This window comes from Drosophila nasuta, chromosome 3 (assembly GCF_023558535.2).
Source record: "Drosophila nasuta strain 15112-1781.00 chromosome 3, ASM2355853v1, whole genome shotgun sequence".
Classification (NCBI taxonomy): domain Eukaryota; kingdom Metazoa; phylum Arthropoda; class Insecta; order Diptera; family Drosophilidae; genus Drosophila; species Drosophila nasuta.
The window spans coordinates 8207770-8224303 of record NC_083457.1 but is presented as its reverse complement, the minus strand read 5'-3'; positions in this window follow the sequence as shown (position 1 = coordinate 8224303).

Sequence of the window (16534 nt, the reverse complement as noted above, 5' to 3'; positions counted from 1 at the left end):
TTTTAACCCGAACAGAATTATCAAATATAAATAAAAATCAAAGTATAATCTAAAAAAAAAGTTTGAAAAGAATTGCAGCCGTAGTGAATCCTCAAATTACATTTTCACAATTTTACGGACAAGAAAAAATGTTATATTTCCGTTTTATCGCCATCGTTTATATGCTAGCAAAGCTTTACATACATATATTTGTTATCTCTAAGCTTACAGGGATTATGTTTAAAATATTGATAGAGGTAAATTTTACAAATAAGAATTATTAGATTTTTGTTGACTTGAAGATTGAAACGTTGTGCATTATTTGCCAATTATTTATAACGCTTGAGTCAATAATAAATAAAAAAGAGGATTTATTAAAAATGCGAAAGCGAGACAAAAACTCTGTGTGTGTATATGCAAATAAATATTACCAAATATGAAATCAATTAAAAAAATAAAATAAGAATTGCATTTTCATAAGCTGGCAACTGCAACAGCAGCAACAGCAGCAGCAGTTCATGTCAATTTGTATATGTGCAATTTGTTTTTGCTGAATATTTTAATTAAATTGTTATTATTATTTTTCAGTGCGCATTTTCCGATGTTGTGCGTGCCATTGCAACTGATTTTGTTGTTTTGCCAGCAAAGATTTATTTATTTATATTGATGGCCAACCCACACACACACAGACAGACTGCATATCTGTTTGCTTGCATTAAGCGTAAAGAGTTGGGTGGAGAGGGAAAGGCTTTACAATGCTCAAGGCAATTGAAGCGTACACATAAAATTACATTTTGCCAGCCAATGGTCGATGCAGTGATTTACGAAATTGTTGATTTATAAACAACATGTGTATTATTACTACTATTATTATTATTATTAACCAAAAAGTGCAGCATGCAAATTAATTGTAGTTGAAATAAAGTGTAATTAAGTGCCCTGTGAGATGACGCTCACTCATCTGATCTCATCTCTTTTGCCACAGAATGTTGGCTAGCAATTAGTTTAATTGGCAAGAATATATATGTGCATATATATTTTTAAAGAGATTTTCGAAAGTATGAAGGCAATTACAGAGGCTTACATGGTCACAGACGAAATGAAGAGTCATGCATGCCAACTGTAAGCCTTCAATTAACTGTAAGCCGGATTTCAATTCTCTTTGTTTCTTTGGAATGCGAACTGCATTGCACACAAGACTCTTATATAAATATGGTTACTATTGATATTACGCAATTTATGAGCTATCAATTCGTTGCGATATTATTAAAAATATATGCACCCTAGCGTAAGTTCAATTACGCATTGCGCGGCTCAATCAAAATCATCGATGCCATGAAAACTTTGCCATACCACAAAGGCGACACATAAGGCGATATTGCCGTCGCTTTGCTGCACGCAAATATTTGCATAATGCGTATTGGATTAAACGCTGTATACAGTGTCTGCCAGCCTTGACCAAAGGGACCAAAGAGGCGCACATAAAACTTAATATCGCGCATACGCCATGTGTGTGTACGCCGCTTAACGCTTCGCTTGCCTAGCCGCTACCACGCCCACCGAGTGACCTTTTGGCGACACACAGGCTTTTGCAATGGATACAAACAAACAAACAATAAACAACAAAACTGCGCAATAAAAAATGATGCTGCTTTAGCGACAATCAAACCACGAAGCCACGCCTCCAACAGACAAGAGCCAGAGCGAAGTCTGCACCTGCAGCAAGTGCGAATTTGTGGCTTTAAATGAAAAAATAAAGAATGCAACGAAGTTGAGAGAGAGACAGGAAAAAAAGCACAAAGTTGAATGTGGCTGTCGTCGCTCTGTTTAATAAAACTTTCAACAAACTCAATTAACAAAACTTTGTGCCGGCCGCAGCAAGAAATGCAAGAAAAGTGGCATAAACAAGGCAAACAAACAACCGAGAGCTACTATAAAAGAAGGGGGAGGCAGGCTAGGAATTCCAACTAGGCGCTGATTTATTGTGCATTCTGCAGAAGTGTAAACGGATATGCTAAAGAGGCAAGCAGAGGCAAAGACTGTCTTCAGCTTTGCGTCTTTTGGCATTGAAAGTCCATTTAACATTTTGTCATTTACAGTTTTGAAATAGTTTTGAAAAGTTGACACGACCAAAGCACAAAACAAATCTGCACACAGCAACAGCCCGAGACTGAGCGAGAGAGCGAGATTGAGATTGAGAAATCCAGAGCAATAAAATTGCATCACAAAACACAGGAAACAATTGTTGACAGCCAGTGGAGAATGGCGAGCGAGAAACGTGCATTGAAAGAGAGATTTCAAAGATTGGAGTGAGAGTCTGGGACACGCCCTCGTCAGACTGTTTCCACTGTGATATTAGGATTGTCAACAAGCGCGTTATAAACTTTTATAGCAATTGCAGCAACAGCAACCGAAATGGGTAACTTTTTATAGTCGTCGTCGCTGCTGCTGCTGCTGTTGCTGCCACTGTGGAAAGTAATCGAAAATGATGTGTCCACAAGGATGGAGCCGCAGTCCAGTGGCGTAAATTGGCTGCGAAATAATAGAATGAAATGAGGCTCTTGATGCAAATTGATTTGGATTAGAAACTCTTAATACACAGACATACTCACACACACACACATATACACTATGTATGGAAGGCCATCAACTCCCACATGTGACATTGCTGGAATGGATCTCAGCTGCCATTCAGCTGTTTTGCTGCACTCGGCTCGAAAAAATGCATAAAAATTTATCACCTACCACAGGCAGAACATCTCGGCAAATGCAGCAATGCAATATCTGATGCAGCTCCAGAGAGTTCCACTAAAAACAAAATCAATTTTCAAATAAGCATTTCATGCTTGCGCCGAATGCTTTTAAAGTGATTTTCGTTTTGTTAATAAAAACTGCATTGCTTTGAGCACGAAATCGAAAAACTTTGCTAAGAAGTAATTGTGCAGCTAAAACGGAGAAGGTAGCAATACATTAATGTTTATATCCGCTACCCTAAAAGGGTATTATAACTTTGCACCGGCAGGAAATTTATCTAACAGGTAGAAGGAGGCAAAAGGAGACTCCATGAAGTATATATATTCTTGATCAGCGTCAACAGCTGAGACGATCTAGCCATGTCCGTTTGTTCGTCTGTCCGTATGAACACCTATGATAGATCTCAGAGACTATAAGAGATAGAGCTATAATTACACACATACACTTTTTTTAATGGCATATACAATAATTCCTATATAAATTGTAGTGTGGGAGTTCGAGTCCCGGTGGGGAATGTTTTAATTATTTTTTAATATTTTGTGGTAAATTATATTGATAAATTTTGAGAATATTATCGCAATATTTTGATTGAAGCGGGTATCTCAAAGTCGAGCACACTTGACTTTAGATTTTTTACTTACTTTTATATGCATTTCTTAACAGATTCAAAATTGTTCAACAGCAATATTTTTGAATTCTTTATCAATTGCATTTTATTTTTGTTTGTTTGACTTTTCGCTCGTTGCAAAGCAATAATATAGTTCAACATTTGAATATAATTTCTGCATATTTTTTATATTCTTTTTTTTTCTTAGAAATATTTACAAAGTTATCTATGAAGTGAAGAAACAATTCCTTAAGCTGGGAAATAAAATATGACTTTTTTTTTATCTAATTGATGTCTTTTCTTTATGACTTTTGCTTTTAATTACTTTGCTTTTTTATAAAAAGCCGAAATTCTAATTACGAGCTACGTGTAGATTTTTTTACATCAACAGCAGTAGACTTTTAATTATTTTCTATACATTACTTATGTGCCCTCAAATTTTAAATTATTTGTTTTTAGTATTATTTTATTTAATTTAGAATATAAATACTTCGCAATAAATATTTTAAACATTTTACTTTTTTTCATTAAAGTAATTTTACTAAAATCAGTATTTCAAAAAGAAAATAAAAGTCAAGGTAAATTCGAATTGCTATAGAATTGAGCAGCTAACTTAATGTCAAGTAAGTATTAAAAGCTTGTGAAAATGTTAAGGCCGCTGTCAATTTAGAATAAGTTTTAGCACATATGTGTACTTAAGCTGCTTGTTATTTTGATTATTGCTTTTGCAGTAGCTGCTCTGCTCTACTGCGGGACTTGACAAAATTATTAATAAGCTAGCCCGCTAGTCTGGGCAAATAAATGGCCAAGAAGTGTCCAATGGGTGGCGAGGGGAGAGCGTAAAAGGAAAGGGATAAGGCAGCCAAGCAATGCGAATTGGGAGCAGGGGAAAAAACGTCCTTCGTGTATGCACAATAATGAAGTAAGCTGAAGGGCTTGTTGTGTCCACTCTACAGAAAGTGTGTGTTTGTGAAAAAGAAATAGCACACACGCAGCAGGACGATGATGCAGAAGAAGACACGACCCTAGCTTGCTGGGGAAAACTGCCAAACAACAACAAGACGAAGAGCAACAACAAGAGCATGAAACAAACAACAAACAACATGTCACTGAAGGACACTTGAAAACTACTATTTAATAAATGAGCGCATAGAGGAATACACACAAACACACACAGAGAGAGTGGGTGTTGTTGCCATGGCCGGACTGCCGCCCCCTGTGAGAGATGAGTCGTCGTCGTCGTCGTCGTAGTCGCCGGGTAAACAAACAGAGTCATTTTGCAATTCATGCATTTCCTGCGGCAACTAATTAAAAGAGTCATTCATCACAGGCGGGCAGTGATGGTGATGTGATGGTCTCTCTATCTATCTACCTCGCTCTCGTTCTCCCTCTCTCTCTCTCTCTCACTCTGTATTACAGGAAGAGCAATGCCCATAAAAAGGCTGAAGCTCTGGTTCTGGCTCTGGTTTTGTGTGCTGCATGCTTATTACTCTTTTGCTACGTGTTGTGCTACCCACTCCTTCTCCTCCTCTTCAGCAGCTTGTTTGCCTTTACGTTTTTATCTTTTGATACACTCAAACAAACATGTGAGACTCACACACACACAGTCACATACACGTTCATTATTGCTCACTTTGTGACGCTCGCACACAAACACACATCATCATCATCAACAGCAACAACATCAGCAGCAAGTGAAACTGAGAAACCTGCCAACATTTTCGGCTATGTTTTTATGTCTGTTTATCTTTTTTGGTCATTTCAACACATTTAAATGACAACAGCAACAACACAAGTGCGTCCGAAAGAGAGAGAATTAAACGAGAGAGAGAGAGAGACAGCAAGCAGGTACGCAATTCAGTTTTTGCCGGACTGTTTGCATTCGGAAAGGCAAAAGCAAAGGTAGAGGCAAAGGCTTATGAGCATATCCACAATGTAAACATCGAGTTGACTTTATGAACCGAAATATTGTGTTAATTGTCAGGGAATTGTAAGGAATGAGTTTTTTTTTTTTAAATTTGAACTCATATTAATACAGCTTTAAGTAAGAGAGATAAGCCCTTAAATAAAATGCAAATAACTATTACATTAAAAAAATGTTAAAACTAAACAAACATGGAAATAATATTTATTCAAACATTTAAGTTAAAAGAGAATAATTAATAATGAATTAACTAATTAATATTTATTTTCCATGTAGAACAAAAAAATAAATAATAAAAGCTAATATATAATATGTATATAATTGCAGCCTCAAATGTAAAGGCATCTAAAAAAATTCCTTCGCAAATGATGTTTAAAAAAACAAACAAATGTCACAAAACAAAATGGTCGAATTTAATAAACCTTGAACTTATCTTTATTCAAATAATTTAACTAATATATAGTAATAATACTTTAAAATTTGCAATGCAAATGAATAACATCAGAAGCTAATTTAATTAACATACATAAACCCAAGTCATTTAATCTTTCAAAAAAGTGATTTAAAAATAAATAAAAAAATAACTGTCTAAATATATAAATGTTAGTTTTAAATATACCTTGAAATTTTCCATACCTATTTTATTTTAGCCAAAATATAGAAATAAAAATAAGCTATTTATTTTTAACATTTTATTTCCTGATAACATAAGTTGATCAGATTATAATGTATTACAAAGAGTAATTGATCATAGTAAGTCTTATAGGAGTCCCATGGATCATTTAAACATTGCCTAATTTGAATGGCATTTCAAAAATAAATAAGCTATACAAAATTATATTAAAGACAGCAATAAACCTTTTAACATAAATTGAATTTAACTAAACTTCCGCCACGTAGCCAATTAAAATGCTTTTAAAATATATTTTTCACATACACCATAAAATATGGTTTATATCGCACGTTAAAGTGCAATAAGACCTTAACAAATGAAATGCCGTTTTTAAACCAATTTGACTAATAGCTTGGCAAATCCATCTATCATCTGCATCAAATATTACGTATACGTTTTACGCCCGCACTACACATTGCAATATAAAACTATTTGGTTGCTCAGAGCAACTCGTCAGGCCACATGACAAGCGAATCGTTTCTGCTGACCATATAACTTAATATGCAACAAGCAATTAAAATTATATAAAAATTTGTCACAAACTATGCAACAACAACAACAACGATAGCAACTTGCATCGCTGACAATGGGAACATAACAAAAAGTGCAAAAAAGGCGAAACGCTGCTGTTAAAATATATAAACGTGTTTTATTTTATGATAGCCCTTTGTCAGCAGACACACACATTCATATACACACTGCCTGTGCTTGACAGCCAACTGGGAACACATTGAAGTTTGTTCTGGGGGAAATAGTACAGAACGAACAAAGCGGACAATCTGGACGGACAGCGGAGAAGGCGGCACAAATAGACCGCACCAAGTGAGACCAGACTGACAGAGAGAGACACACGCACGACATGACTGTAACATGTAATTATTTTTCAATAAAAACCCAAGGCAGCACAAGCACAAGCAACAAGACAACAGCAACAGCAACAACAATGAGGCCAGCAAAACGGCGAAAACAGCGATGACAACATGGCGTATGAGTGTCCACAGCAAATAATAAAAAAAAGACAAAAGTAAAAGCAAGGCAGCACTTGTTGCAATGCCAACGACGCATAGCTACACTAAGTGAATGAACAAAATGCATTGTTTTCGAAGTTTATTAATATTTAAAGTAGTCTTGGATTTTGCATAATATTAAAAAAAAAAACTTTTGTATGTAAGAATAATGTTAACAATTAGAGATATTTATTTGCATTTTTTTATTGCCGTTAATTGTCTTTTTAATACAATCTGACACCTTCCACACCTTTCACAAGCAATCTATATATCGATTTAGTGCTATTAAATATTCAGGATGTGGAAACAAAAATATACATACTTTGATATAGAAATAGTTACATTAGAAATAAAATATTTATACATTAATAGTTACTTAATTTCTATTATTTGGCTTGTAAAGCTGATAAACAAATAAGTTTATCATATTTTATTGATAGTCGGATCAAAGTAAAAAAAAAAGAATTTGTATGCAAGAAAAAATATTAATACAATTTTATTTAAGGTAATGAATCGCAATGATTATAAAACTTTCATTCTTTTCTATGCATATTCAAAGGACTTGAATTATGAGAGAGTATCGAATATCATATATGTATGATAATAAAATGAAATAAAAACGTCTGGCATATATGCGTCAGCAACAGTTACGCGTTATAACGGCTGGCTGACTGTGCCTCTTTCCCTTCTGCTGTCCAGCCTTGTGTCCAGGCAAAAACAATAAAAATACAAATATTAATTTGCACGACAGCGGCAAGAGCCACGGGCAGAAGAAGCGGCAATACACAAATGTGTGAGTTCGGATCAGAGAGATGAGCGAGTGGAAGTTGGAGAAGAAGTGACCACAACATTTTAACGGCAGCATTTTTATTAAAAAAGCAGCTCCATTTGCTTGTTGTCTTGATTTTTACTGAGCCACGCCCACTTGCAGATGCTACCATTGCCGCTTATCTGCCTACCGCACAGTTGGCTTAAACTCGTAGAAATGAATATGTATAAAAACAAAAGGAGTCGCAGACGAGAGGAAAATGGCGTATGACATGCGTCTCAGTTCAACTTTTATCCTCCTCCTCTTTTCCCTTCCCTTTTCCTTCTTTGCATTTGTACTCGTAATGTCCATTGCGAAACTTTTCTTTTAGCCGAGTTTTTCTTTTCTGCGGTTGACAGCAGTCGGAGACGGAGTTGAAGGCGGAGTCCCAAGTCAGAGGCAGAATCAGAGTCGGGGACTAACGTCGACAGTAACAACATTTAAAGTCTCGCAGCGAGAGGCATTTTTATTGAATAAACAAATTTATCAAGCAGAACTCAACACGCATGCAGTCGTGACACAAAGCGAGACATAATTAAATTTCATTTTGCAAAATCAAGGCGCTTATTGTTTGCTGTTTACCAAAAAGCCAAAGCCAAAAGCTTTACATATGAATTGTTGTGTGTTGTGTATGCAAAACGAAGTGAAGTGGGGCGAGGGATAAAGCGAATAAATGCAAAGCGAACAAACGGGTTGCCAGGCAACAAATACACAAAAGTCACCAGTTACAAATATAAAAGGTGACAAATAAAAAAGGGAAGCCACACTCACAGCGTTTGAGTGGAGCAGGATGCAAAGAAAATGCAAAAGAATGGTCAGTGGAATTTCTCTGCGTTTGTTGAAAGGAATGCGGTGTTGGATGTTGAAAAGAAAAGCAAGCCAATTGCAGAGCTGCAGATACTCTACAAATTGAACAATTGTTCCTCAACAATTGCGCCTTTATAAAGTCGAATAGTGGTTGCAAACGAGAGCTTAACTTTCAGAATTTAATATTGATTTTTTTCACCATATTTTAAAATCTTGTAAAAATTTTTTAAATTTTTGAATACTTAAAATATATGTATATTTATTGTAAAATTGAATTACTTTAACGCAGTAATTCGGCTAAATGAAAATTTGTCCACGCCATAAGAGCATTAAGTGGGGTCTATCTTATCACAAAAGCCGAGGCAACCACAACATTCTCAGCGACGTGTGAAATGTGAAGCGATGAGTGGGGAAGGAAAAACACAAAAGAGAGAAAAACGCTAATTAATTTCATGCACATACATGGCAAAGAAACTAATTAAGCTACAACTCTGATTAACAGCAAAAACAGTTTGTGTGTCCTTTCAAAATGACGATATTTTTTTCCACATCTTCTGTAGCTGCTGCTGGGTCTGCTTTTGCCTTCCCCGCTGTGTTGCATACTTTTGTGCGCATCAAAGCGAAATAATCAACAAATGTGCCAAACACATATACATGCATATAGTACACAAAGAAAGAGAGAGAGAGAGAGAGAGAGAGAGAGAGACAGAGAGAGAGAGAAAACAGCGAGCGCTTACAAATGTCAATGGCAAAGTGCTTGCGAAAAAAAAATGGAGTTGCTCAAAAAGAAAGCAAATACTTTTTTTTATGAATGCCATGTACTTTAAATAGACAAGCATTGACTGTGCAGAGGGGGGAACATAACTACTGAGTGACTGAATACAACCAATTCATTTACAGTCCGGTCAACGCATTTTAATTAGCGTATCGCTGAATCCTTTGACCTCCTGATATTTCTCCCCAACCACCTCCCAACTCGCTCTCTAAGCTATTGACGTGCCAGGCATGCATAATGAACGTCTGTCAATCTATAAACCGGCAAACTGCCGTCAATAGTTTAATCATAAAGTATAAGCGCAATGGGTAACGATAACAACCATTCAACAGAAAACTGAGAATTGGAATGGAGAATGGGGTCGGGAATCATCTGAGTGTGTAGTTGATGCTCTGCTGATGCTGCTGCTGCTGTGGGGCGTTAGGGTATTAGGCAACCTGTGGTCCATTCATTTGGATGGTTTGGCATTGTACGTGTATGTAGAGAAGAGAGAGCACATCGTACGCTAAGCCTATTCAATGCATAGTTCAATGGGCCAATACCAAACAGCGGCTAAATGCCTTTTGTGTGTGCCCCTCTCCCTCTTTTCCCTCTCTTCATATAAGCTCGTACTCTTTGCTGACTGTGCGCTATTGAAAACAAGTCTTTTACCTATTGATCGAGAGATTGCTTTAGCTCCTCCGGCTAGACCTGAGAGTGATTGGTCAGTGGCAAAATTCACTTAAAGCTCCAATTCACTGCATTGAATTACTATTGAAAGCGCCGCAGCTCAATGTTATTTATAGTACCCGATGCTTCTTCTTCTAATTTTGTTTAATTCAAGTATGACTCAAAGCTAATTAAATATTGTTTGTTGCCTCAAAGAGTTATGCATATTTCTTTTGACAGTTAATAGACACTTAATACATATGAATATTTATCGAATTTAGTTTTAAAAATATATCAGTTAACTTACTTATGTTTTGGAAATTCATATTTCAATCACTTACCTGAAAATAGGAAAACCATTATTTATTAAAAGCTAAATGTAAATAATGTAAAGTATCATTATACTAAAAGGTTAATATTTTTATATTGCATCAAAAATGTATTCTCAAAATTATTGAAAATATTTTGGTCATTGATTGAATGAATATAAAAAGTGAGTCGAAAACCTTAGCAGCCAATAGTAACATTATTTTATAATTACATTTGGTCTTTAATACTATATTTAAAACAACATAATAAATAAATAAATAGTACGTATAAATTAATTTAAAGAAATTTTGCACTTTTAATTATACATATGTATTAATTAATTAGTGTATTTCGTAGTTAAGCACTTTGAACTAACACGTTTTTAATTAAAAATAGAAAAGCGTATTCTGTGTAATTTTTAATTTTAGAAAAACGCTTTTATGTTTTATATGAATTTCGCTTATCAAACAGAAATGAAAGTCAATCAATATATGTACCTATTTTTATTAGCTCCTCGACCAGACATGAAACAAAGCTTCAAAGTCAACACTTAAGACGAAGAAGCAAAAGTCAAACAAAGCACGGAGGAAGAGAGAGAAAAATACCAAACGCAATTTCCCGTTGCGAACATTACACGCTGCTCTGGGCAAAGTCAAAAAACAGGAAACCCCAGAAACACGCGTTACTAATTAAATTCGTATGAATCGCTCAAGCTTCGCACAAGGCAAATGTTTGAAATTTAAATTAAGCCCAACGACGACGACGACGACGAGGATGGAACATGGAATGTTTTGGCCTGAAGATGAAGATGGTGGCAAGAAGGTGCAAAACGGGCACAATGGTGACTATTCTGCTAGTGGCACGCACACACATACACACACATACACGTACGAAGCAGCGATTATGTGTGAGCCTGGCAAGGACATGGCGCGTATGTGCTCGCATGTCGTCCTGTCACTGCCGCCGTTTGAGGTTAAGTTTTTGAGCTGACAAAGCATTGCAATTGCAGCGACAGCGGCAGCGGAGGAGACAACGACGGCGACGCAGGCTGAGACCACGACGTCGGATATCCTGGCAACGTGCTCCTAGCTCTCTAAGTGATTGTCTCCTCACGTGTGGCAGGGAGAAGGCGGACTGCCATTAATTCACGACTTGTAATTTCCTCACTTCAACTGCAAGCGACGAAGACGACGGCGACGATGACGATGACTTCGCTTCCCGTGAGCAGCCGAAACTGTTTTTGACTATCAATTAAAGACAGCAGAGAAGAGAGAGCCATGTTTTTGCAAAAGTTTTCTCAACTGTGTGCGGGGGCAACAACACTTTGCATGTGTCACCTAATTAAAATTTTGCGCAAGCGACCATTTCAAGTCTATTAATTACCTAGGACTTCACTCACAAAAGCCAAGACAATGTCCTGTCCTCTGACTGCCTTTTGTTGTGTGCAACTCTCTCGCTTTTGCTCTCTGTGTCTCTGTCAATCTTCAGTCACCACTCCGCTTGCCATGTAAATCACGTTGAGGCGAGGCCAAATGCAATCACTCGCCTTCAATTTTCACACCCATTGTCAACAAAAATCTGTGCAACTGCGACAGGACTCCCCATCATTATGGTGTGTGATGAATGTGTGTGAGTCTGTCTGTGTGAACGTGTGCGTGTGTTCGAGTGTGTGCGTGTGTGTCTCATTGTCCTAGAAGCGTACGCAACATTTCATTCAGATGTCGCCTTCGACGTCGTCGTCGTCGTTGTCGTCGTCAACGGCGTCGTCATCGTCACTTGCAGAACTTGGCAGTAATTTTGAGTTGTGCACACCAGCGAATACCGTGAAAGAAGCAGGAGAAAGGGGGCCAGAGTGGAACAACGGTGTGAGCAAGTCGGTTTGAAAGGCTGCATAAAAAGGGGACGGACCCAATGCGTGTAGCCACAACTTCGTCACAGATGGATAAGCCAAGGGGTCGAGCTCACAATTGGACTTCAGTTGGACATTGCACTGCGCAAAAGTTAACGTCACTTTGAATATGAACGACTAAAGTTAATTTGTTTAAGTGTTTTTAATACAAGTGCACCCTTAATATGCTTGAAACTTGACTTAAAGATTGAAAGGGTAGAACAGAAGGTATCAAAAACTCCAAAGTTTGTACATAAGAAACGAGAATAATAATTATTCAAGTTATTTGCATAGTTTCTTCATTCAAAAAAATGCATTCTTATAAAATAAGCATGGTTTATTAAAATAATATTTGAAATTAATATGTGAAATAATAGATAGAAAGCATTTTATTGACTTAGAAGAAATATCTAAATATATTGTATGTTATATTTGAGATTACACATAAAGTTTGTAATACATTCATTCCATTAAAAATTAGACAAACTTTTGTTCTATTGATATTTTTAAAAATAAAAAATATGAATTAATAATAATTTCAACTAAAAGAGAAATAATAGCATACATATATTGCAAAATACTAATAAGTTTATTAGTCAATTATGTTTTAACTACTCTAGCTCCATTAACATATTAAACAAAATCTACACAACAAGATTAAATTGTTTAGCCTAACATAAACATCAGGCTTTTCCTTTCATTCTACCGCAAAAAGCATTCAAATGTTTGTCATTCTCTGGTTTTTTTGATTTGCATTTTTTTCGCAGTGCATTTTTGGTGCAAGGCCTTTCGCACAGTTGAAAATGTGTCGGTGATTTACAACAATGTCGCCTACACAAATTTTCCAAATGTGTTTTTGCCACGAAAGCAAACATACTAGACGCACACACACACACACACACAGACGAGACACACACACACAGAGACACTCATTCATTGACACGCATGTTGCAGTCTGTGTCTAAACTGCAAGCGAGAGTGCGTGTGTTGTCCTTGCCCAGCTCGAGCTCCAGCTCCAGCACGTTTCAATCCCGTTGTCCTAGTCCATGTCACACACACACACACACACACACACGCTCGTGGAGTGCGACTTTATTAGCGGAAGTGCTTTATTTAAGCTACAGAGTCAGGAGGGAAGAGGAGTTGGAAGTGGAGGTGGAGGTGGAGAAAAGCCAGCTATAGCTGTAGAGATGAAGGCAAAGCAAGGCTGGCTGGCTGGCTGGCTGGCAGTACAGGACAAGGCTGGCAGTCAGCCAGGATTCAGCGTGAAGTCGTTTGTAATACGGCCACGTAGCCTCCTGGTGGGGGCCAAAAGCGCATGGCAGGCATTTTACTTGAAGGAAATTGCATTTTCGACATTTTTCACACTTGGCAGCAGAAACAGGAGCAGCAGGAGGCAGCAATAGAGTTGCGAATTCAGGAGAGTGTGTGCGCTTTGTGTGCGAGTGTGTGTGCGTGTGTGTGTGTGTGTGGCACAAAAGTGTTGTCAGCCAGCAAAAAGGCACAACAAAACCGAAAACAACAACGGCTGTTGCATTAGGTGGAGGCAGCAATAGGAGGCTACTAGATACTTTGCATGCAGAGGCAGCAGCAGCAGCAGCAGGCAGCAGGACAACGTTCAGCTCCTGCTGTTCTTGTTGTGCCTTCGCTTCGTTTTTGTCACACTTTGGCCATAAGGTGTCAAAGGTGCATTCGATGTTGTTGTTGCTTCTGTTTGTTTGTGTTGCTGTTGTTGCTGCTGCTGCTGCTGCTGCGTGTGTGGCATTTCCGTTCATTTGTTTTACTTTGCCAAAGGGAAATGCGCAAAAAGCGCAATCAAAGCGGAAATGAAATTTGCAGGAAGTAGCAACAAAAAAAAAGAAGAAATACTGAATTTTAAACATACTCACACACACACCCGCCCACACACACACATACAACACAAAAGACGCGACAAAGGACTAGGCAAGTGGCTCGTAAAGCGTTCGGGATTTAATACAATTTTGAAATGCTTTTGGCCTTCTAGGCCAATTTGTGCTGGCCAACTCTGATGGCAACATGGCCTGGCTGCATTGCAGCGATAACACACTCCACCACCAGTCGCAGTCGCCGCGTTGCTGTGGCAAAAGCGTTTGCAACAATTTTTAACTGTGTGCAGTGCATTAGAACGCAGCGAGGCGTCAACTGGGGGGAAAGAGAGCACGATGAATGGCAATGCTTTGGCTTTGGTTGGGTTTGCTTTGCTTTGGCTTTGGCTTTCGCTTCGGCTTTGGCTTGGATTCCTATGGAGTCATATGGCGCCTGCTGCCCGCCGACATTATTGTCAACGCTTTTGAAAGGGCGCAATTTGGGGCGTGGCAGCTGCCTGTCCAGCACTAGTGCTTTTGCTTTGCCAAACGCGATACATTTTTGCAATAATTTGCTTTGGCTTCTGGGCATTTTGATTTGCGTGCAAAAAAAGGGCCACAAAGGCAAAGAGGAGTTGCCATAGTACAGCGCTACGATTGGCTTTTAGGGCCTTTGAGAGAACGTAAATTGCTTTTCCAGCTGACAGCGAAAAGATAAATTTAACTAATGAAAAACCATAAATAATAAATCTATTTTCTAAGCAATTTGTCAGACTTGAATACGTTTGCTTAAATTAAAAGAATTTATTTAAAAATAAGATTTCTTAGTGAATCTCCTCTTCTAATCTCCATTTTTTAACAATTTCTTAAATTATTATATTCTAATAAAGAATACAGTATATGAGTTCAATAAGGAATGCAGATATTAGAATATGGTCTGATTGGAGCAAATATTGACCATAGTCTTTGAAAACATTAGATTGCTTGCCTAAGATCAAAAAGAACAGGTAAGAAAGCTAACAATATTTAATAAAAACTAAACAGTGCTGTATTATTCTTAAAATACACCGAATTATTATACCGCAATATTACTAAAATATACCAAAGGCTATATCTGTTATATTCAAAATATACCATAGAGAACTAAAATATACCAGTTCAGCCAAACAACTACAGATTGAAAACAAATCAGCAATCATAAACACTGCTGTTATAATTGTATGTATTGTCTGGGCAAAATTTATAGCTTACTTATAGCTAGAAAAATACTTTATTCATGTGTCTCCAAATAATAATACCAATTTACGTTAAGTTTACGAACGTAGATCATATATAAAATATAGCATTAAATAAATTATTTATTACCAATATAGTTATTTTATGATAAATAAACGTAAGCGATTTACAAATAGCTACAGAACAGTTCTTAACTATATAGTTGATACTTAAACTGAAAGATTTCAAAATAAATTAAAACTATTTATTTATTTTTATTTTGAATACTTCTTTTTAAAACAGTTTTTTTTTATATTTTATATCAAATTTAAAATCTATATATTTTTCCGAATTTTTAAATTAAACAATTTTAAATTTTAGAAAAATTACCAAAAAAATATCCACCGCATTTAATCTCCTTCAGCATACAACGAAATCAGTGCCATTGGCTTAACATCAAAATTAATTAAAAGAATTTGCTAATAATCCTGCCATCGTTTTTTTTTCAGCCCTTCTTCAGTTGCAGCTTTTTGAAGGGTTGCAGCAGTTGCCTTAAGCTATATGTGTTGCATGTAGCGCACACTTCCTCACTCTTCCATAAAGTCAAATGCAGCAATATGACAAACAGACATCGAGACAGACACGATGGCATCAGCAACAACAACAACACAACAATAAAAGCGGGTCGGGGATGTAACGGAGACTGAAGGGAATATGTATGTGTGTGTGTGTGTGTGTGTGTGTGTGTGTGAAGCAGACGACAGGCGTTGAGTTCGTTGGACATTCTGTGAGCTGCTGCTTTTATTTATTTATATGAGTACGACATGGCAGGCAGCAGAGTGAGAGGAGATACACAGAGAGAGAGGCAATGCAACATTGTTGTCAGCAGCAACATCAGCATGTTGCATTTATGAAATCCTTTTATCTTTTAGGTTTAATACTAGCAAACATAAATGGGCACAAGGCGTGGCAGGGCTATCACAAAAAGCTCTTTTTGGCAGCAATATTGTCAAACATGGTTACACTTTCTCCCTCTCTCGCTCTCTCGGTCTCCCTCTCTTTCATACTGTCGCTTTCTCCCTCTCGTGTGCGATGATGCAACTGCAAACAGGGTTGTCACCTTGAGTGTCATTAATGCATGTGACATTTTCATTATAACTTCTCTTTCTTTCTGGTTTTGCTCGCTTTTTCGGCTGCCAAAATATAATAGAATTGTGTCTCACAGTTAGCAGAAAATTATGAAATATAAGACAGCAAAGCAATAGCACGAAAATATATTTTCTGCTCAACGATGGCTGTGCTTGAAGCTTAAGT